This window comes from Dermacentor variabilis, chromosome 4 (genome assembly GCF_050947875.1).
Source record: "Dermacentor variabilis isolate Ectoservices chromosome 4, ASM5094787v1, whole genome shotgun sequence".
Lineage (NCBI taxonomy): Eukaryota > Metazoa > Arthropoda > Arachnida > Ixodida > Ixodidae > Dermacentor > Dermacentor variabilis.
In genome coordinates, this window is record NC_134571.1 from 216,141,290 (window position 1) to 216,163,862 (window position 22,573).

At 44.9% G+C, this 22,573-nt stretch overlaps 1 protein-coding gene across 9 annotated transcripts in view; it reads right to left on the minus strand.

Annotated features, from left to right (window-relative positions):
• LOC142580110 (FMRFamide receptor-like) overlaps positions 1-22,573 on the minus strand; it is a 1,221,375-nt gene that overhangs the window by 154,558 nt on the left and 1,044,244 nt on the right. For 8 of the 9 annotated variants that reach the window (XM_075690919.1, XM_075690918.1, XM_075690913.1 and 5 more), the window contains one exon: positions 11,879-11,937. The exons of the other annotated variant lie outside the window; for it this stretch is intronic. The gene's annotated coding sequence lies outside the window, so the exon portion shown is untranslated. The remainder of the gene's footprint in view (positions 1-11,878; positions 11,938-22,573) is intronic. 9 annotated transcript variants of the gene reach the window in all.

A 22,573-nucleotide genomic window follows, 5' to 3' on the forward strand; every position in this document is an offset into this window, starting at 1 on the left:
AAATTTGCAACTCCAGAATCCGTTACAGTATCCAAATAAACAAGGATGGCTACGACATCCAGGTTCGCGGCGGCCGTTCGCTTGCGCTTGGTTGTAGCTTAGTGCTGTAGTCACGTTTCTCTTTTGCGGCGTCGAATCAAGGTGTTTCGTCGAAGCCGAAAGGGTTCTTGCTGCCTATCACCTTATTCTGATCGCTCTAGAGGATCGCGGAAACAGCTGCGCTGTGCGTGCAAACGTCCGGCCTGCCCAGCGAGCCACGTCAGACTTGTCTTAAAGGAAACAGTCTTTCAAGCGAGCCGGATGTTAAAAAAGGGAAGTGTTTACACGCAGCAGGCCTCGGAAAAGTGCAAGCATCTGTTGCTCCGCTGCTACAGATGGGGTACCCGACTGCTTTCGACCTGCACACGCAGCACCACACTGCGACTCGTGTTTTGGTTTATCAGCTATAGCATCTCACAGTACTTAGGAAGCAAGGTCTGTCTTGCTTTCAGAAGCTGAATACGGATATTCTGCACTGACAGAACGAGGCTAAAAACTGCAATGTTACCTGGTAAGTGTGCCTCGGGGAAAAAGATATGAGAGTTCAGTTTGTGAGTCGGGGTCACCTTTCTTTGAATAGTTAGCTGATACCTGTGATAAGGCCAACTTCGAGCGGTCAGTGGCGCTCGTACGTGCTCGAAGTACGCACTGTTCGAGGCAGGGCCCGGTCTCGGGAACACAGCAAACATGTGCCGCCCGTAGGAATTAGCACACCCGTTGAAACTTGAACAGCGAATAGCAACCAATCGAACCAAGCTGAGTTATTTGCAAAGGGTTCCCAAAACATAGCGAGGGATTTCTTTTGGCAAAACCACTAAAATTATGGTAAATGCATGACTTTAAAACGAATCCATGCAGTTGTAATGGAATTCAGGTGTGCGCACGCAGTGTCGTAAAGCAAACTAGACGCGCTGTGCGATGGTGGAACGCTGCAAAGCTATGACGAGCACTGCGTGCAGTTGCTTTTAAATTTCTGCCTAGCAAACAAACTGACAACTCACCACGTTGAATGAGAAAATAGTGTCGTATGCTTGCACCGATAAACTAAAGCGTGCTATAAAAACTATATGTCTTCGCAGCATAGCATGTATCATGATCGACTTCAAGCATTCCGAGGTAGTAATCGTTCTTGCTACCGTGTCTGAAGTCGAAAGTACATTATCCAGAATATTTTTCCTGCTAAAGGCGTTAGTAAACTAATGCTAGGGCAGAAAGGTAAACTAACAAAACCAATGAAGCCTAAGCGTAAGGCACTACGATTTATCAGTGCGCCCTGCGATTTGAAGCGCAGCAAGATATGTAAAATAAACAAACAGAAAGCAATTTTGTATTTTCCGCGAATAAAGAAGTCGATCCGAGTGAAGTGTTTCAAAGAAACCGGAAGAGTATCAGTCATTCTTTCAGAATGCGGAAGTTTAGTATCCAAGTTGCTCTCCGATGCGCGTCGTCTGCTTCATTCTAGGAATGATGACATCGTACATTGCTCTCTTTCCACCGCGATGTAATTTATAATAGTACACAACAAATGCATTTCGACATATGTCTTCTTTTTTTATTTTCAGGCTTGTGCGCGGCGACATTCCGACGATATCAGAGCTAGGAGGCATTGAGCACATGCCATGATTGCGGGCCCTTTGCCGCTTCAAACCTAAACCTGTGTCGCCTGTTTCTCGGCGCTGCCACTTGGTATAGTGCGCATTCACTTGGTGTCGCGAATAGCACTGCCCAGTCCGTATACTGTCGAATTATTCTTATGACGCCAGTGTTTGAACAACGCAAAACATGCTAGCCGCTCCCGATCTATCTTCACGCCTTAGATATTCTCGCCTTCACCTCTTTCACAAACTTTAACATTACAATCAAATGTTAACTATTGATTGCTTTTTTTGATTAAGATAAATTTCGTTATGTACGAATCCATGGTTTAACAGTGGTTGTACCATCCTACCGAACTAAGCCGTACAATTACGCTGTCTTCCCACAAACTAGCTGAGAATGGGAACACCTCCCCACTTCCAGCGACATTTCTAAGTTCAAGACTTCCATAAAAATGCGTTGTTTTTTGTTAGCCATCTATTTTTGCAGCGTAAGCTATTATGGGTTCATTTCAATAGCCGTTTCGATTGGAGATGTTGTCCTCCGCAGCCGCCGCCAGTGCCGTCGAAGCTGTCGCAAGGAATGAGAAAGAAAATCCAGTTCCCGCCGAGATACGAACCCGGGGCCTCTGCCCGGCATTCAGCTACTCCGTCACTGCGCCATGCCGGCGCTTGCTAGCTGCTGCAGAAATGCGCCCTGCACAGGCATTCTAGCGCACGAGGAGTCACGCAGTGTGTCGATACGTGCGCACTATGCATTGAAGTACAATATTTTGCACCAGGTGTGACGACATGCAGCGGCATGAATTCGGGCATTGTTGCCGCATAGCCTCAACAAGGTCGACCCAAATAGGTCGTGAAACTTCGGGCGAAAAGCGGTTCAGTACAAATTGTCATCAACATCAGCAAGGGTGGTTATGGAAACAGCAATTGAAGCACGACAATGTTTGGAGGGAAAAAACATTGGGAAAGAAAAAAAGCGTTTTTTTTTAATTCAAGCGAGACACAAATAGATTCATTCAACGAAAATAAAATTCCTGGTGAACATTAAATATTCCTGACGAGTTAAGAAAGTACACGTTTATTTAATTTTATTATTACTAATAAATACATTCCTTTTCAGCGCCCATCGTTGCATGGGGCGTTGACGCCGCTATCATTCGCAATGCAATGCACCTCTTGAAATGTGCAGAAAGGCGCGCTCGTAAAGTTCACCTGTTGAAGTACGCCCCCCTCACACGTTGCCCTCTTTTGCTTGTCAGAGTTTGTGTTAATTTGGTGATGTGGGTAGCTTCATTGCTTCTTAACTTGTTCAGTCAAAAGTAGTCAGTTACGACTGCCAGATTGTGTAATTGTTTTCATGCTATTGGCGCTGGCCGATAGGCTTGGCATCCGACGATAGGATCAGCACTCTACACCTAAAGCTGTCGTCGGCTTCCAACGAAAGTATGTTCTCTGCAGGGTTGCGATTTCGACAACCGTACGGCTGGCCTTTTCCTGCATCGCTTTGCGCGCTGAAAGCTCGAAACGCCCATCAAGTCGAATGGCGGGGTATTTGAATATAGAGCTCTAAAGGCAGGCGAATAAAACAAATTTCGCGCCTTCGAAAACAAATTACGACACTTCTGTTTTTAACGGATATGGCGTCACATTATTTTTTTTTCCGCCGGAAGTGTTCCCTCCACATACAGATGGCGCTAAGCCCCATGAACCGCCCATGAACCGCCATGTTTTTAACGTATGGGTTTATATGGAAGCTTCGCGACCAGGTATATATACCTTGGTCTCAATATGTGTTTCTTTTCGGTACACCTTATGGCACATCCTCAGAAGGTACGAAGCGCTGCTGAAGGAGCGAACCGTACAGCCGCGCGCGCGACTGTAACCTGGCAACATGAGGCTGTTGCGTACTCCAGGGTAGCGTACCGTACTGCTGCCGAGAAGTAGCGGCGCCTGCCTAACGATGCTCGACCGATTACTTATTGGGTAGCGTGCGTTGTCGGCGGGCTGCAGGCATCCGGTAGATCATGGCGGCCAAGCCGGGGCGAGACGATTTGCTAGTGCGAAACTTGCACCGTTTATTCAAAGGTAGTCGAAATAAAATAAGAAGAGCATGAAGTATGAAGTATCAAGTATGAAGTCTCAAGTCTCCCAAAAGTACATTTCGGAGCCCCTTAAGTAGGCTCTCTAAAAGTGTGGGCGGGATCTTGCTTCCGTCGATGACACGTGACAGGCACCGAGAGGGGGCCCCTCCTCCTGCAATACCGAGCACGGGGAGGAGAAGTCGATCCTCTTTTCGACGAATCCGGGGAGAAGGTCGGGTGAATGACCTCTCCGGCGCCGTGGGGTCCGGCCAAGAGAGGGTAAGGGGATGACGTATCACCCACGGTGCCATGACCATGAGAGGGGAAGGGGATGACGTAGCACCCACGGTGCCACGACCATGAGAGGGTAAGGGGATGACGTATCGCCCTTGGCGTCCGGCCATCCCTAACAAGGCTCAACAGGCCACCGTGCAGAGGGAAGCGCAAGCCGCAGCTCGCCATCGACGCCGGGTGTACAGTTCAGTTCGTTCTCGTGAAAATGAGGCAAAGATACTTCGCCGTGAAGACTCTCGAGTGCGTGGTGCCGAAAATGGAGCTCCTATGGAGCCGCGCCACCTGCTTACACTGTGACTGTGCTGCGTGTACCTCGCAGGCCTGTGACGTTTTGTATTGAAATCAGGGCGCTGAACTAATTCTGTATGAAAATAAATGCATAAGTAAATAGCCGCTAAGTTCAATGCCATAAGGTTATGAGCACCAACAAAGTCTTGGCACTGGGAACATTGTGGCGACACTGGCATGTTAAAGCGAAAGCTTTACTGGCCGCAAACTTGCGATTTCGCCGGGGCCATGCTCCGAGGAGGCACATGACGCCACACCATGTCCCTCGTCACACCGCGTTCCTCCTCATTGCGTTCGCCTCTGCTCGCTTCGCCAGCTGCGTCGCACGCCTGATAACATTTCGGAGGATTGAAAAGAAGAGCTCGCGTGCGCCGCAGCCACAGTTGAGGCGGCAGTATGGACGGCGAAAATTCTGGTAAGCAGGAGGAGGCCTGGAATCGACATTGGAAGGAGACGAAGAGGAAATGAATCGCACAGGAAACAGACGAACATCGCGCCGAGCGACTGGCTAAACGCCGCAACATAGCTAGACAACCAGACAAACCTGGACTTGCAATCAAGATTAACGAAGGCTAACCATGCTATTCCTTAGCTTTCGCTACGTATATCATGGCACAGCCGAGCTAAGCCGCTGCCAATATTGTAGAACTTTGTGCGGGCATCGTAAACGCCGTGCATTTCTGCAGAAGCGTACTTATGTCGGCTGGTTGATTCCTGATCTGCGTGGCAACAGCACAAAATAACGGGACGTGGCAAAGACAGAGTCAAGATCGCGTTTCTCATATTTCATTTCAAGCTTTTCTAGTAGTCATTTCTCTGCCTTCGCAATGTAACGAGGTTTGACTCAAGTGCCTGAATGCAAAAGAAACAATGAAACTGTATTTCCACTACTAATGCGTCTTGTTCCCAAATAGAGTTGGATTTCAGATGGCACCCTCAAATATCTGAAATGAAATATAAATGTTAGCCATTGCGCCGAAACACTCAACAACTGCAAATGCCTCAAAAATTTTACTGCAGTAAAGCAACATATACCATGCGTCCCAGCTAAACCGGGCCACGCTGTTTAAACAAATAACAACTAGATGCGATGATGGGACCCGTGTCATTAGTTAGGAGACACCTTCCACGCACTGGGGAACTTTTCTGTTATCATTCACGAGCTGATTATTACAAACGGTTTGCTTAACCTATATTTAGTCGCATATGTGCGTGAACTGCAATGTGAAATTTTACATCCCATTCAAAAACATAATATTAGGCGATTCTAAGCTTTCTAAATTGACCAAGGTATTTTTCTGCGTTTCAAAGTTGGCGCACAAAACGCTGAACAAAAAAACAAAGTGCAGGTGGGCCCGCGCGTTGCGTGCCGGCGACCACAGGGCTCTCCCCCTGAACATGGGTTTTGTGGAATCGACTCGACCCAACGGCTCACTTGGAGACTGCGATAAAGCTACAACGCGACGGGGTAACAGTCGGCTGCTGCTACGAGCAAGAAGCCGTGTCACCCTGTTTGCTACAGCATTGCACAACGGCTTAGGTCGGCAATAAAAAATACGACTGAAGCAAAGAAAAAAATACAAACGAAAGCCGCTATTCAAACGCATTCAAACGAAAGCAGCTCGTTTCGTATAATCAAGATACAAACAAACTGTCTTTGTGAGCAAATTGCTGACAAACCTTGAATTACTCCCATTGTTAGTGCGGTGCAAGGTCACAGGAGAAAATTCCTTTATTCTTTCGTGAATGGTTTGTTTAGTGTTGATTCTCTTTGCTATTTAAATCGTCATCGATTTGGGCTGATCAGTAGTGTAGTCACCTAAGCCAGCTTACACCATCAGCAGCTAGTGTTGGTACACGAAACTGTTCCTTCTTCGCGAAACTGATAGAACAATGAAATTTCTTCATACTTTGTTTATATGAATGCCTTAAACCGATTGGAAACTAATTTAACAAGTTACCTTAGTATATGGTACGCTCATTCCGCTTCTCCTTATACCTGTAGTACTGTTTTATTGGGGCCAGAAAAAAAAAACATTGTATGTAATATTTCATGATTGCTTTGGGTTCCTGCGTTGTTTACTGCTTTCTTTTGCTTTGTACTTTTGTGTTTAGAAGTTCCTTTGTTTACGTGCTGTATATGTGTCAGGTATATACCCCCCCGCCCCCCAAAAAAAAAAATTAGGCAGCATAAACTCCCTCCTTGCCCACGACCACCACTCCTCACACACATTACTAAATCGCCTCCAAGTCAATCTTGAGACTTGACAGCTATTCGGCGGTCAACATTTTGCTGCCTTTTCCATTCCTTTTGGATGGCGGCAGCTATCGGCATCTCCTGGGGTGTGAAGGCCAGGTTTCACATCGATTCGGTGCCCGCGCGATTAAGTCGAGCTGCATTCACTTGTCACCATCTATTCAATGGTCATGCGCATCGCTGTTGCTTCGTTAGTTAAACCTTCTTTGCTTAGGCTGATACAGGGACCAGGAAAAGGATTCGGGGCGTAGTCAGACAGTCTGTATGCTCGTGGAACGAGCTGCGGTCTGAGAAAATGGCAGTTGCGCTTAACTTTTCCTTTTGCTTCATTATTGTTTTGCTTCATCAAATATTGTTACTGCCATGCAGAGATGTTCGACTAGTTATGTTTATCTGCTTGGCAATTTCAATTTTCGCCAAATCAATTGGCCATGCTTGTCATCATCGTGCAAGCACGCAACCAATTTCATTGAACTGACCTTGGACTTAAATCTTCCTCAGGTAATCAATCAACCCCCCGTGACACTAACCCTTTAGATTTCGCACTAACTACTGAACCTGAAACCGTGTGTCCTGCGTTAATTTCTGACGGTTATAGTGACCATGAGCTTCTCGAACTAACGCTCCAGGTACCCATGTTATTTACTCGATTACAATATAAAAAGATTCGGGTTTATAACAAAGCTAACTACATTTCCATCAACACCGAACTTTACCTTTTCTCAGTGACTTATTTTTGCCGTCTTTTTTCCAACGTTCCGTTAACGAAAACTCGATACTTTACAAAGACTAATTACTCGCTCATGCAGACAAATATATTCGGTACGTTTAGGCAGCAAACGACAAGACTAATTCATGGTTCAATAAAAAGCTTTTAGCACTACGTAATTAGAAAGAAACGTCTGTACCGCAATGCTATAAACCGTGAAGCGAGTCCTCAGGCAACAAGTACAAAAGTTTTCTTAGTGAGTACACTTTTGCCTTAGGAACTTCTAAAGACAAGTACTTCGCTCACGACTTACCTTCTCTCCTGAAGACTAACCCACGAAAATTTTGGCAAACGTTAACACCCGATCACAGTTCCGATATTTCCCTGCTGGAAGACAAACCCCCTCTTTCAGACGTGAAATCTTCATCGCTATTTAATGCATTTTTTCTTCTTTTTTACAAGGGAAGACTGTTCCGTTATTCCAGTTGGTTCCGGACTACGATTACCTATTTATTGCACCCATAAATATCTCAACTGAAGGCATCGTTAGCCTCATTAACGAACTTAAAACAACACCTGCCTTTGGTATAGACAATGACACTAAGCGATTAAAAAACGCAGTATCTATTACAAGTGTCATTCTGTATCATATCTTGAAGCAGTCCTTATCGTTTGGTGTCTTGCCCATTGAATGGAAGATTTCGAAGGTTATAGCAATTTTTAAAACTGGAGATAGACATAGGCTTTAACACTTGCGCCCAATATTGCTAACATCTGTGTCATGAATACTTCTTGAAAACATAATCGCCTCGCACATTTACTCGCACCTAGAAAAAAATAACTTTTTCTTTCAGAAAAAGCATGGCTTCAGGAAAGTTCTGTCTTGTGAAACACAGTTACTGGAGTTCACCACCGATCTACACAGCAGTATGAACAACAGTCAACAAATAGACGCCATTTTCCTGGACTTTTCAAAGGCATTCGATCGCGTTGCCCATTTCCGGCTCATTTCTAAAACATCTGATCTAGGTATCGACTCACTAATACTTTCTTGGCTTAGAAACTTCTTATCGCTTCGTCGACAATTTACCGTTGGTAACGATTGTCCTTCTTCTATTACTGAGGTCATGTCTGGTGCACCACAGGGGAGTCTCTTGGGGCCTCTGCTTTTCCTAATATTTATTAACGATCTACCTACAAACATTTCCTCTTGTATACGACTGTTTGCGGACGATTGCGTTGTTTACCGAGCGAATAATTCCATTAACGGCCACACCGTTTTGCAGCATCACCTTCACATTATTACCGACTGGTGTAACATACGGAAGATGTCTCTTAATCCTGCCAAATGTAGTAATATATTGTTCTCATGCAAGCGCACTAGCTCCATATTCACATACACCTTAAATAACACGACTCTGTCACGTACCACTACCTACAGATTCCTTGGTGTAAACCTTACTAGTAACCTTTCTCGGTCTTCGCATATTACTACAATTTGCGCAACTGCATCTAAAGCACTTGGCTTTCTGAGGCGCAACTTGCAAATCTCATCTGCTGACATGCGTAAATTAGCATGCTTGACATTCGTACGCCGGAAATTAGAATTTGCATCCGCTGTATGCTCACCATACCAAGAATACTTAATAACCATGCTCGAACGCATCCAGAACAGAGCTGCCCGATATATCACCCGGAATTTTGATTTGAACTCCAGAATAACGCAGATCAAGCTCGATATTTCTTTACAGCCCCTAGACATCCGGTGCAAGGTTGATTTGCCCTGTCTGTTTCACAAATATGTTGATTCCGATAAGCCATACATATTACCCCTCGAAACCCCCGCCCGTACGTCCTCAATATTACTTAATCATTTTGGCTTCAAGTGCGTTTTCGGTAAAACTACTGCTTTCAATGCACCTACTGTACCCCGTGCCATATCCCACTGGAAAGGTCTTCCCGATGATATCGTCTCGATAACCGATCGTAAAATATTTCGTGAACACCTGTGCGCGCGTTCTACTTAATCTCCTTCCTCTTATTTTGCTGTTATGCTTGAGCATTATGTGCTTTGTTTTGTTTTTCAGTTCAGCCACTGTACCGTTGTGTTAGACTTATTTTTGTGTTGTTTCCATTGTACTCTACAGCTCATTGTTACATTGTCCCCCTTACTCAATGCCAGACGGGGCATGTAACGTGTTTCCTAAATAAATAAAAAATAAATAAATTATATCGTCAAGTGACGGCTCGCCACCACGACGCTGGCAGATGCTTGGAACTGTTTGTGCATGAATGACCGTCATCCTGCTGTTTTGCCGACTGTAACGGGGTTGGAACCTTGTCAAGCTGCTCAAGCTTTTAATCGAAAGGAAATAAAGTTGATTGATTGATTGATTGATTGATTGATTCGTGATTCATTTATGAACTTTGTTGAGCAGTAAACGAGGGACCAAAGAAAACTGATTGTTTCGCAAATATATGTTTCCCTATAATTCTTCCTGAGTTAATTTAAAAAACGCTACTAGAAATCTTTATTTTACACTCTCGCTTGTTTACATGTTCTTAGTAGTGTTCTTCCTGCGCTTCTTTGCTGCGCGAGTCCATTTGACGTGGTTCCTTGTTTGCCAAGTAATGGAGAGGTGTATCCCACAGGCGTACCTGTGAGATATGCCCTATTTCATTTCTCTTTTGCGGGTTCACGCTTTGTTCACATTATTCACATTATTCACATTTCAACTAGTAAAGGTACTCCACCTCATTTGCACAAAGAAGTTACCTTGAGTTGCGCCCCCCCCCCCCCCCCCTGAAAAAAAAATCCTGGGTACGTGCCTGATATCTGCAAAACTTTGGTAAAGTGATGAGTATCTTACGTTATTATATACGTTGCTTGAAATGCTAATTGGGTATTGTATTGTGCTGACATGTCCAGGACAGCATTACCTATGTTCTCGATGGCATTTTTATGATCATGGAGGTGCCTGTTATAATGTAATGACTACTTTAATTCTGACACAGAAATCCACGCTTTTGGGTCGTGTATGGTAATCGGTTTGAATAAAATGAAATTACTTCTTTCCAACAAACTTATCATCAAAATGCTTGTGAGTAAGCTTCTGTAGCTACGTCAGGTGCAATAAGGTAGCGTCAAATCTGATGACATCAGGATAGTCTTTTACCGTGCTCTTTCAGTGTTCTCCACTGCGAAATGCAGGAATAAGTTACGGTTATTTATTTAGATGTCTTACGCATTTCACTAAACAAACTTTGAGGTTTTGTGTCCCAAAACAGCAATATGATATTGGGGCTCTTTAAGATGCACCTAATGGCGGGCACACGGGCGCCTTTGCGTATCGCCGCCACGAAGGTGCCGGAACATGACCCCGCGCCTTCAGGCTTAGCTGCGCAATGGCACAGCCACTACACGGCCAATGCAGCTTCCTCGCATTTGTCATGTTGGCGGTACTACAAAATCCACACCGGGAGCGTTTTTATACATTTCCTCAATTTAGTACACATGCCAAAAGGAAGCTACACATCTGATCCTCTTTTTCGTGCACATGTGAGACGCCAGAATGTTGTTAATAAACAAGCGCTGCACTGTTCGTCATAAAACTTATTTCAATAAAAAAATGTAGTACTTTATAGTGAACTTTGACATCGGAACAGTTTTTAATGTTCTACAAATACAGGAAAACGCATTTAATTATGAAATGAAATAGGCAACAAGTTTAAAATTTTTACCACGTATTCTAAACTTCATATTGCAAGCAAAAGCTTTCCTTTTGTTAACCCCAACATATCGCTCATAAATTGGGTCGGAATTTATTAGCGAGCTAAGTCCATTTCTTCACCCAAATATATCTTAAGTCGAAGGTCAAAAGTAGTGATTTCTCTTAACGTTGATTTATGCTGGCGTGCCCAATAAATCGATTTACAACGGATAGTACAAACATGCAATGTGTCCATTTGGCGTTCTTTAAGCAAACCCAAGTGTTTTTTTTTTTTGTGACGAAATCTAGCTACCGATATCTTCCGGCTCGGACTCGCATGAAGCATAACGCCACTTCCGACATAGCAAGAGAACAACGCGGAAGAATGTGCAGTACAGACACATGAAGTAATGTCAAAGAAAGAAACAGTGGTTGCCTTTATTGTGCTCCTGTTGTATATGTACTTGCAGTGAGGCCTGAATTAACCCAAGGAAATGCTTTTGAGCAGTACGGATCAAAAAGTTATTCCTGTCAAGCACTGTTCTTTAGTGCTATCACATACCAAGCCTTCCTTGCTTACTTTCTGCCGTCATACGGGTCAATAAGCGTGATGGTCTGCATTGGCTAATTGGTGTGCTATTCTAACCCCAGCGCAGACAAAAAAAAGAAATGACGCGAGACAGGAGCGTATCACTGATTCGTTGCCGTTAGGCTTCCCCGTTGCTCCAGCTAAAGAAAGCGCTTTTGCTCAAGTGTCAAAGAAGCAGTGGCATATTGGCTGGCTTCCTTCGGTTCGCGTGGTCACATGCCTAGTAATTTGGTTCATCGCACCAGAACTTACGCATAACAATTCAAGAATTTGTGTCCAGTGGAACTTCGTTTCACAACGAGCAGTAACTCACCGTTTAGGTGCCGACTCCGTCCCCTCGGGTCAGCATGGCGGTGTCACAAATCGACGAAGCTGCAACGACGAGACAGACCTTGCAAATGCAACACACGGCTGCTTGGCGCACACGGCTTTCCTCAGCCACAAAATGCCATCACGAAAGCGGCCTAATGAACCACACATGGGTCTTCCATGAGGGCAGTTACACGATAGGAGGCCGCGACGGTAGGCAGCTAAAGATGCAGATAACTTATATGAAGCACAAGACGTGGCGAGCAGGAAGTGCGTCGCTCCACGCGGCCACCAGACAATAATGGCCACGTCTCTGTACCGCCTCCCTGCTCAATGCGAAAAAATAAAATAACGGGAATAAAAAAGAACTCTTATCATTATCCTCAAAGAGCTCAGGAAATACGAAGGACAAATGAAAACAGGAAAAATACTGTAGAAAGAATGGTACTATGTGACACATGTTGTGGAGACTAATAATAATAATAATAATAATAATAATAATAATAATAATAATAATAATAATAATAATAATAATAATAATAATAATAATAATAATAATAATAATAATCCACTCATTTTCTTACCCTGCCCAGGGACAACCATGACGTATAAGTGCTGGGGCATGCATACATTCAAGGAAACGGCGCCGCAACAAAAGCAAAAAAATGAAAAAAAGAACAATCTTGAAAAGAATAGTGCAAATAGAACAACGCGCATATTGACTACAAAACGAAAGAGGAGAAGAAGGGCAGCCGAACAATATGTGGAACTACGGCACAACAATGCAAAGCTCGTAAAAGAATAATGGCAGCAATAAAAATATCAAGATCATGAAAACGATAACAATAATAAATCAAGCAATCAAACAATCAAAAGTTTATGCAGTGCCCAGGAAATCCTACAGAGCCTTTTTACTAGTGCACTTAAAATGTAGTATGCAGGACAAAATCTACAACGACATCTGTAGTAGACAAAACAATGCGAGATGGAGAAACAGATTGGTAAGCAGAAAACAAGACAGCGGGGGTAAAAGGGAGTCATTCATAGAACATGATTATCTACATTTGTGCAAGCACAGAAAATTTAGTGTGAGATATGTCAATACAGGCGGAAGAATTATTACATGTTTTCGGTAGTTGAGTCATAGGACAGGTAACAAGGCCGGGCAGCAAATGTGTAATGCTACCTGGTTTACTTCTGCCGCATGAAAAATTGCACATTATTAAGAAGATTTGGGGAATATACAAAACACTTAACCAAGTTACAGGGGAACAAAAGGTGTGACTTAGTGCGCCTTCAATTTAGAGGTGTGAATTGAGGTATATTTGAGAGAGCTTGAATACGGTCGTCGGAACGGCAAAAGCTGTCCTTGAATACAGATATCAGTTAATTATGCACGCGTACGTTCAATGAAGTGGGAATTGAATTTGTACGTTCCGTGTCAACGAGGCACGCTCTAGTAGTGGAAGGCACACATGAGAATACAATTTCAGATAGGTAACAGGGACTGGAGGTCATGCGATTTGTGACAAACAATACCAAGAGTGCGAAGGGCGCGTTCTCTCGTATATTTATTGTGTAAAGAGGACTGTAGCATTTTGTCTAAATGCACACCAAGATCTTTTATTTATTTTATCGACCCTGGGCATTGCAGCATCTCGAAGGATGTAGGAACTTCTACATGGTGTTATCCTTGTATAATTTACTACAATCGTTTTGGAAGCACTTAAGACTGGCTTATTGTTTCTGCTCCAGTTTGAGAGTGAAAAAAATGTCTTTTTGGAGGCGAATGCAGTGCGGAACGCGGTTGATAGTCATAACTCCTCTATCGAAAACAATGTAGACAAGGAAATGAGTAACATTTTTAAAACTTTTATTTAGCACCATTGCAGCTGCTCACAGGGAACAAACTGATGACTTAAAAGCAGTTTTAAGCCAGAAAGCCGTGTCCACAAATACGGGCACAAGTTGCGAAAATGCCTCGTGAGCTGCTTGCAGTCATTTCATTTTGTTTTTATTGGTTGCTCAGCTAATATATGCCACCCTCCTTTGAAATCAGGGTAAACCATGATGTATAGGCTGATAAATAGTGCGATCGGAATGCCTCAGAATATTTCGCACACATGTACTTGGCTTTAGAAAAAGTGTTCACAATTGTGGACATTAGTAGCGAACTATACTATTGCGAGAACGTTCGCACTCATGTTCTTTTTTATTTGTTCAGTGCCACTTCAGCATAGATAAGGTGTTCTCCTTTGGAAACTGAGTAAACCATGGTCAAGGCAAAAGAAGGTGTGGCATCTTAATGCCCCGCAAGTTTTGGCTCAGGATTACCCGGCATTATACATAGTGTCCACAAATGTGGACATTGGTAGGAAAGAGGTTAAATAGCTTTAAGTCATCAGCATATACAAGGAATGGAGAGTGTCAAATTGCTGCCTAACTATCTTATAATAGCAGAAAGAAAAGAGGGCCAATAACGGATACTTGAGGACCTCCGCTACTAACCTCGTAGCTGATAGGACTCTGCCTAACAATGCCAACGAATGTCGACGTATTACTTAAGTAATTTGATACCAGGGCAGTCAAGGAAAAAGGTATGTCCCTTCGCGGGAGCTTAGTAATAAGGAGATGAGGGGAAACTACAGCAAGCGCTTTACTTAGGTCGGAAGAAAGAGCGTCTAATTGGCCCCCATTACATTCCACACTCGCAGCATGGGTCATAAATGTGAATAAGTTCGTTGTTGTGGAGCGCCCCGCTGTAAAACCACTGCGTCCGTTAAAATTCTCTCAGTACTAACAGACAACACGGAATGCAATACAGATTCAAATACTTTTGACGCAGCGCAGAGGATAGATATAAGACGGTGCTTAGTAACTGCACTACCACCACCCAGTTTGTGTAATGGCACTATCCGTGCTACCTAATAATAATATTTATATATACACCACAAGAAGCAACACATCGAAACAGGTTTACCCAAGTCTATAAGGACTTCTGTGACTGCGCCCGACAGATAGGGCTTCAGCGACGAAACAAAACTTTAACAGTCCTCAGCAAGACACACTGATGGCCGCGCATGAACAGGCAATGTATAAACAAAAACTTGAAAGATAAATAAAACTAATCTACCAAAGAATAGCAGCACAAACAATTCATAAAGAAGTTGATACAATGTTCAACTGATCTTTTTAAAGCCACAGAAAAGAAATCTCTTGCTAAATTATTAAAATTATTAGAAATATAGACACATCTTCAGCGCCTCATCATATCTACCATAAGAATAAAGCACTTGCATGTATGCGCATAAAGCAATTGCATGTGTGCGCGATGCGAATTCTGTAGAACTTTGTGGAAGGCACGCGGGTACCAGCGATTATTCTAGAACCCTCGATGACTCGGGTATAAAAGCCGACGCGCTTGACCCGCTCATCAGATTTCGGCGATTTCCAACTGTGCTCACCGCTATCGGTGTGCTTTCAGTGTAACTTGCTTTTGTGGGCAAAGGTTTGCCCAATAAAAAGTTGGTTTCGCCGTTCACAGTTTTGCTACTGTTTCCTTCGTAACCGCAATAACGCGACAATACAAAAGGAAAATGAGTAGAAAGACACAATGCGTGAAACTCCGACAGCCACGCAAAGCTCGGAAAATATCGACCTCATGAAAATAAGCGCCTATGGACTCAGTATTCTGTGAACGGCTGACTGTTCGTCACGAAACATAATGGAACTCAGGAGCACGAGGCAGGCGAAGATACTGTCAAGGAGGTTGAAAAAAGAGAAAAGGTCAGTGGGGTTAAATCGGCAGCGAAGCAATGTCAATAATGCGAGAGCGCATGGACAAGGTACAGTGTCCGTGTGAACAAAGTGGTGATCACACACAATATCTTTTAATGGACACGATCTATAATGTCACTATTGGAACTAGAAATGTCATTTGAGACACCCCACGCGTATTCGAGTTGAGGAAGACAGACTGCTGCGTACAACTTGTGGAAACATATAGCAGGATTCCCTCGATAGTATGCAAACAGAGTTGAGAGAAAATATACAAATACATAACACGTCTTTCTACTTTGACGACTATAAATCTAACGCTATAAACGTATACGGATATCGTTCATCTCAGAGACTTTACACAAGGGTGAAGTATCTACAGTATAAAAAAGAAATGCTTGCTTTTTTGCGAGTACTAGTCATGGCTTTGGTCTTAACAGCATTGTAGATGAGGTTATTCTCTTTTCAGCATTTATAAGAAGAAAAAAACAAATCTGACTGCTGGATGCATAAGTCATCAACATAATTTCCTTTAAAATCGTGATGTTATCGGGGCACAGAAGGAAATAGAATTTCTTTATAGCAGAAAGAACTTCATTATTAAAAATTAGAAAAAGAGGCAAAATATTCATTTTTGTTGTGGGCTGCTGGTCTTCATGAGAAAAAAGACCTTTAGCCATTAACGTTAACACAACATGATCTATGAAGGAGATAAGTGCGCATGCCACTGACAACTGATCAGTCAATACTAAAGTGCGTAAGCTTCAACAGAAGGAGAGAGATCTGCGTCATGCAACCTAAGATTTGTGAGAGTGGAGAGGGAAAATAGAGAGGCTAATTAAGAATCAATGAGCTCATGCGGTATACAATAATTACCAAGAGTGCGAAGAACACGTTGTTCCACATATTTAAGATATGAATAAATGAAACATCCTAAAGGGTGCATCAAATTGCACATGGTGTGTTTTCTGCGTATAATTTAGTACGACAGTTTTGTAGCATTTAAGTGTAGCTTCGTGTATTTGGAACAGCATGAGAGTAAAAAAGTGTCTTTTTGGAGGTCAGTGCAGTCTTGAGCCCTGCTGACAGTATATATAGCTTTAGGTCGTCTGCATATAAAGGTTGTGAAGAGTTTTAAATTGCTGACGAAATGTTGGAACATTTGAAATAGTTGGAAAGGAAGCGGGACATGAACATATTTTCGAGGCAATCCGCTCGAGACCTCATAGCTATCGCAGCTTTGCCCAATAATGCCAACGAACCAAGATCTATTGCTTAGATCATTAAATAATATGGCGGTGATGCAAGAACGTGCGCCCACATGCGTTTGCTTTTTAATGAGCAGCTCATGGCAAACCACCTGAGTTGCTTGACTTAGGTAAAAGTAGAGAGCGTCTCACTGGCACCTTCTATGCACCACACTGGAAACATGGGTTTGTGGTGGTGGACCGCCCTGATACAAAGCCATGCTTTTCATCTATTAAAATGTTGTTAGCCCTACCATATTGGTAGGGAATGCAGTATAGCTTTAAACACTTCTGACGCATGGCAGATGATAGATAAAGGCCGGTAAATGCCAGGAATGGGAGGAGGCCTAAAAGCAGTAAAGAAGAAACTAGGAATTGGCAAAAATCAGATGTATGCGTTCAGAGACAAAGCCGGCAATATCATTACTAATATGGATGAGATAGTTAAAGCGGCTGAGGAGTTCTATAGAGATTTATACAGTACCTGTGGCACCCACGACGATAACGGAAGAGAGAGCAGCCTAGAGAATTTCGAAATCCCACAGGTAACGCCGGAAGAAGTAAAGAAAGCCTTGGGAGCTATGCAAAGGGGGAAGGCAGCAGGGGAGGATCAGGTAACAGCAGATTTGTTGAAGGATGGTGGGCAGATTGTTCTAGAGAAACTGACCACCCTGTTTACGCAATGCCTCATGACCTCGAACGTACCGGAATCTTGTAAGAACGCTAACATAATCCTAATCCATAAGAAAGGGGACGCCAAAGACTTGAAGAATTATAGACCAATCAGCTTACTGTCCGTTGCCTACAAAGTATTCATGAAGGTAATTGCAAACAGAGTCAGGAACACCTTAGACTTCTGTCAACCAAAGGACCAGGCAAGATTCCGTAAAGGCTACTGAACAATAGACCATATTCACACTATCAATCTGGTGATAGAGAAATGTGCGGAATATAACGAACCCTTTTATATAGCTTTCATTGATTACGAGAAAGCGTTTGATTCTGTCGAAACCTCAGCAGTCATGGAGGCATTACGGAATCAGGGTGTAGACGAGCCGTATGTAAAAATACTGAAACATTTCTATAGCGGTTCCACAGCCACCATAGTCCTCCATAAAGAAAGCAACAAAATCCCAATAAAGAAAGGCGTCAAGCAGGGAGATACGATCTCTCCAACGCTATTCACAGCGTGTTTACAGGAGGTATTTAGAGACCTGGATTGGGAAGAATTGGGGATAAAAGTTAATGGAGAATACCTTAGTAACTTGCGATTCGCTGACGATATTGCCTTGCTTAGTAACTCAGGGGATCAATTGCAATGCATGCTCACTGACCTGGAGAGGCAAAGCAGAAGGGTGGGTCTAAAAATTAATCTGCAGAAAACTAAACCAATGTTTAACAGTCTCGGAAGAGAACAGCAATTTACAATAGGTAGCGAGGCACTGGAAGTGGTAATGGAATACATCTACTTAGGGCAGGTAGTGACGGCGGATCCGAATCATGAGACGGAAATAATCAGAAGAATAAGAATTGGCTGGGGTGTGTTTGGCAGGCATTCTCAGATCATGAACAGCAGATTGCCATTATCCCTCAAGAGAAAAGTGTATAATAGCTGTGCCTTACCAGTACTCACCTGCGGGGCGAAACCGGGTGGCTTACGAAAAGGGTTCTACTTAAATTGAGGGCGACGCAACGAGCTATGGAAAAAATAATGATAGGTGTAACGTTAAGGGATAAGAAAAGAGCAGATTGGGTGAGGGAACTAGCGCGAGTTAATGACATCTTAATTGAAATCAAGAAAAAGAAATAGGCATGGGCAGGACATGTTATGCGGAGGGAAGATAACCGATGGTCATTAAGGGTTACGGACCGGATTCCAAGGGAAGGGAAGCGTAGCAGGGGTCGGCAGAAAGTTAGGTGGGCTGATGAGATTAAGAAGTTTGCAGGGACGCCATGGCCACAATTAGTACATGACCGGGGTAGTTGGACAAGTATGGGAGAGGCCTTTGCCCTGCAGTGGGCGTAACCAGGTTGATGATGGTGATGATGATGACGAGTTCGTAACCGCACTTCTAGCACCTTATTTGTGTACGGGCACTACCCGTGCTACCTTCGAAGCGATAGCAAACGTACTAGACTTTAGGGAACTGTTGAAGATGGGCGTGGGAACAGGGAGAAGTATATTTCCGCACATTATGCAGTGCAGGCGCGATACCAGCAGCGCCACAAGGGAAGGTTTGAGGCGCTGCCTACACTTCTGACAAGGTCTCCAATGAATGACATCGTATAAACCGTACCAGACTGAGAGGGAACGTCAGGTGAAGTAGTTGCATCTTTCACGCCAGGTATAGAGCACAATGTTATCCGAAGGATTCAGCAGTTCTCTAAAGAGCATCGCCATTTTCATCCAGTCACCCCTTCAGCACTCTTTTTAGAAGAGTGAGAGCGCACGTAGATCAACAAGCATTTTGAATTACGTTTCACGCTGGCTTCGACACGTTCATTGTAGTCGTAGTTAGGGCAGATTTAACAATATTCGCCGAGACAATAATAGCGCCTAACTTAAACTTTGGCCCTAACTTAAACTTTGGCCTCAGCTAGGCCCGTTCACCACGCTTTTCTGTATTCACAGTCTTTCGGCTTTTTTGTTGTTATTAGTTATTTCGAGCACCAATGAGGGAATGGTTTGAGCTTTTTCGTAGGTATGTACATGCGCATGCCATGTTCGATTATTCTCGTAAACAAATCAATGTGCTTATCTACAACTGCTGCCCCATCTACGAAACACCAGTCAGAGTTTTTAAGATAATAGTACAAGTCAATGAAGTCTCCAAAGGAAATCGTTCCGCCACGCCCGCGGCAGAGTTCGCCCTACCGCCGAACGCTGGCGCACAGGAGCTCGGACAGCCGCGAGCAGCCACCGTGTCGACGGTGAGCTGTGGTGGCGATCCAGCCCGGAACGCTACAATCGCGCAGAGCCCAGGCACCATCGCCCATTAACCCAACGACACGGAAACCATGCAAGTTGTATCCGAGAGTCACCTGAGACCCGTGCTTGCTGACGAGGCCTTGCCCGGGCCCTCTGCCGTCCTCTCGGTGCAGCTCCAGAAGCAAGAGTCCTAGTGGCAAACGGTCGTTTCCCTTCATCGGAAACGCCGCCTGCAAAAACAACCATCCACTCGGGAGCAAGACCCAGTCGGGCAAACCCGAGTATCTAAACTACGCCAGTAGGTCTAGGTCTAACACATGCACCAGCCACCGCCGCCGCGAAAGCCACCTAAAGAGCTATCTGCAACGAGAGTGGAGCTAGAACATCAATTTCTGAACACGCGGCTGCAAGGAGCAGGCCTCTCCGACGCGCGCCTCCGCTCCCGCGCATTGACCTGAAAACCATCATCCGCCCGACCCCGGGCCTGATCATTCGTATACGACAGACCAACCAAGTGGCCAAGGCAATCGTCCGAGCCACCAGAGGGGCGCCGACATGCAAGGGGGACAATTTCATCGTCCGCCTACGACACGGCTCGCACATCACCAACGTGAGTACCCTTCACGAGGCCACGGCGGCCACCCTCATGTAGATTATGAGCCTCACCTAGCACGGACGGTTACATCCTGCGAAGGTGTACTTATCAACACCAGAGGGCCTGCTTAAAGGTGTCGTACACGGCATCGACGCAGGCACCGGCGAAGAAGAGCTTAGGGCGAATCTTCGGGTCCGCCCACATGGAGTCCGCATCGTGCGGTCCCCTATGCTCGGAAAATCCCAGACAGCACTGCTCCGCTTCGAGAGACCACACGTACCTAGAGTTGTGTACTTATATAGAGGGGAGATGCCTTGCCGAGACTACTAGCCGACTAGGCAGTTCTGCTCCATCTGTAGGATCACCGGACCCCGACCAGACGTCTACCTCAACGCAACGGTTCGTGAGTGCGACGTCTGCAACCACCTTAACCCAGACGCCGGACACACTTATGTTCCTAAGTGTGCCCTGTGCGGAGGGGCCCATCTCACGGCCGCAACAGAGTGCAACAACAAGCTCAAGAGCATGGTCGAGGCAGGCTTCTGCCTGCCTCGACCACCACACCCAAAACCCAACGAAAGCCCCGCCCGGTCACTCAGTCGACCAAGGCAGCTGACCTTCGCCGGCGGTGGTTCAGCTCCGAGCGGGAACACTCCAACTTCGACTACTCGGAGTCTTCGAGTGTCTACGGACTCCGGCCCGATTCCAAACCAAGGTCCAGATTTCGCTCCTGCTCTCGCCCCCGGCCTCACTTTCAGTCGCCCAGACGGCAATCTCGGTCGACGTCCAAGCAAGATCAACAGGCACCACCTACCACCGCGGCGCTCAAACACAACTGGCCCCAGCAGACCCGACGAAAGACCAAGGAAGTCTTACTTAAGAGGACTACCACCAAAGAACACTAGGTAACCTGGTCTCTAGTAGCCTCCCCCTCGTATAAAGAACCAGAGAGGCCACCATCTACGAAATTTGAACAGAAACTCGCCAGCGTTCGTGCGCAGATACAAACACTCACACAAGAAAACAGACAACTCAAATAACAAGTGATACAGCTCGCACAAATACCGCAAGAGATGGCTTCGTACAAGGTCCTCATTGACCTATAAACCCACGTCAATGCGACCCGCACACAGATGCAAGCCTTCATGGACGCTACACGTGCCCAGTTGGAAAAAGTAACACAAATTGGAATACAACGCATAGTTGCAGCAAAAAAAAAACACATCGAAGCCACTGTAGATAGCAACCTTAAGAACAAGCTTCACTCCATAAAACAACGAAAGACACTACGACAGAACCTCTACAAGGCCAAATCAGCGGCTGGACCGAACCAAATACACCAGATCACAACATCACCGGCCACACTATCCAAAAATGCCTAGACCATACAGGCAAGTCAAAGAAAACTTGGAAATTTAGCAATGGAACTGTCGCGGGTACCGAAGAAAGAAAGGGCTGCTGACACAATTAATCGCTCATTCTTCAAAGCCACCAGGGATAATAGCCCTATAAGAGCCAGGTACCCGCCCAACACCACATGGCTACGAAGTATAGCACACAAGTCAAGACGACAAATGGAAGGCAGCCACACTAGTGCACAGAATCATCACAACCATACAACACAAACCCATAGACGACGTGGACGTACTAAATGGGCTCCTCGAACTCGCCTACAAAGGCAACCAGAAACAGAGCGCCCTTGACTTACACATTTTCTGCCCTACCCCACCCTAGCCAAAGGCAGGCAAACATAGGTAAACTCTTTACGGACACCCTCCGCCTCACCAAAGCCAACCCTCTGGTAATCATCGGCAATTGCAACGCTCAGAACACGCTGTGGGGGAACCAGAGGCAGAACTGGACCTCCAGCTAGAAACACTAATCGAACAATGTCACCTCACACTCATCACAGACCCGATCATACCTACGAGGGAAGGGAACAGCGTAACACGCAACAGCGCTTCCGACCTCGCCTTCATGACACAAAACACGCGAGCCGAATGACTCAATACATTCGAAAACTTGGGCAGCCATCACTACATATTAAGCATTACATTACCATTACATTACACTACATTACATAACAGACTGGAGGCCTACGCGGGCAGATCGGCACAGCTAAAACTGACTGGAAAAAAAATCAGGGAAGCC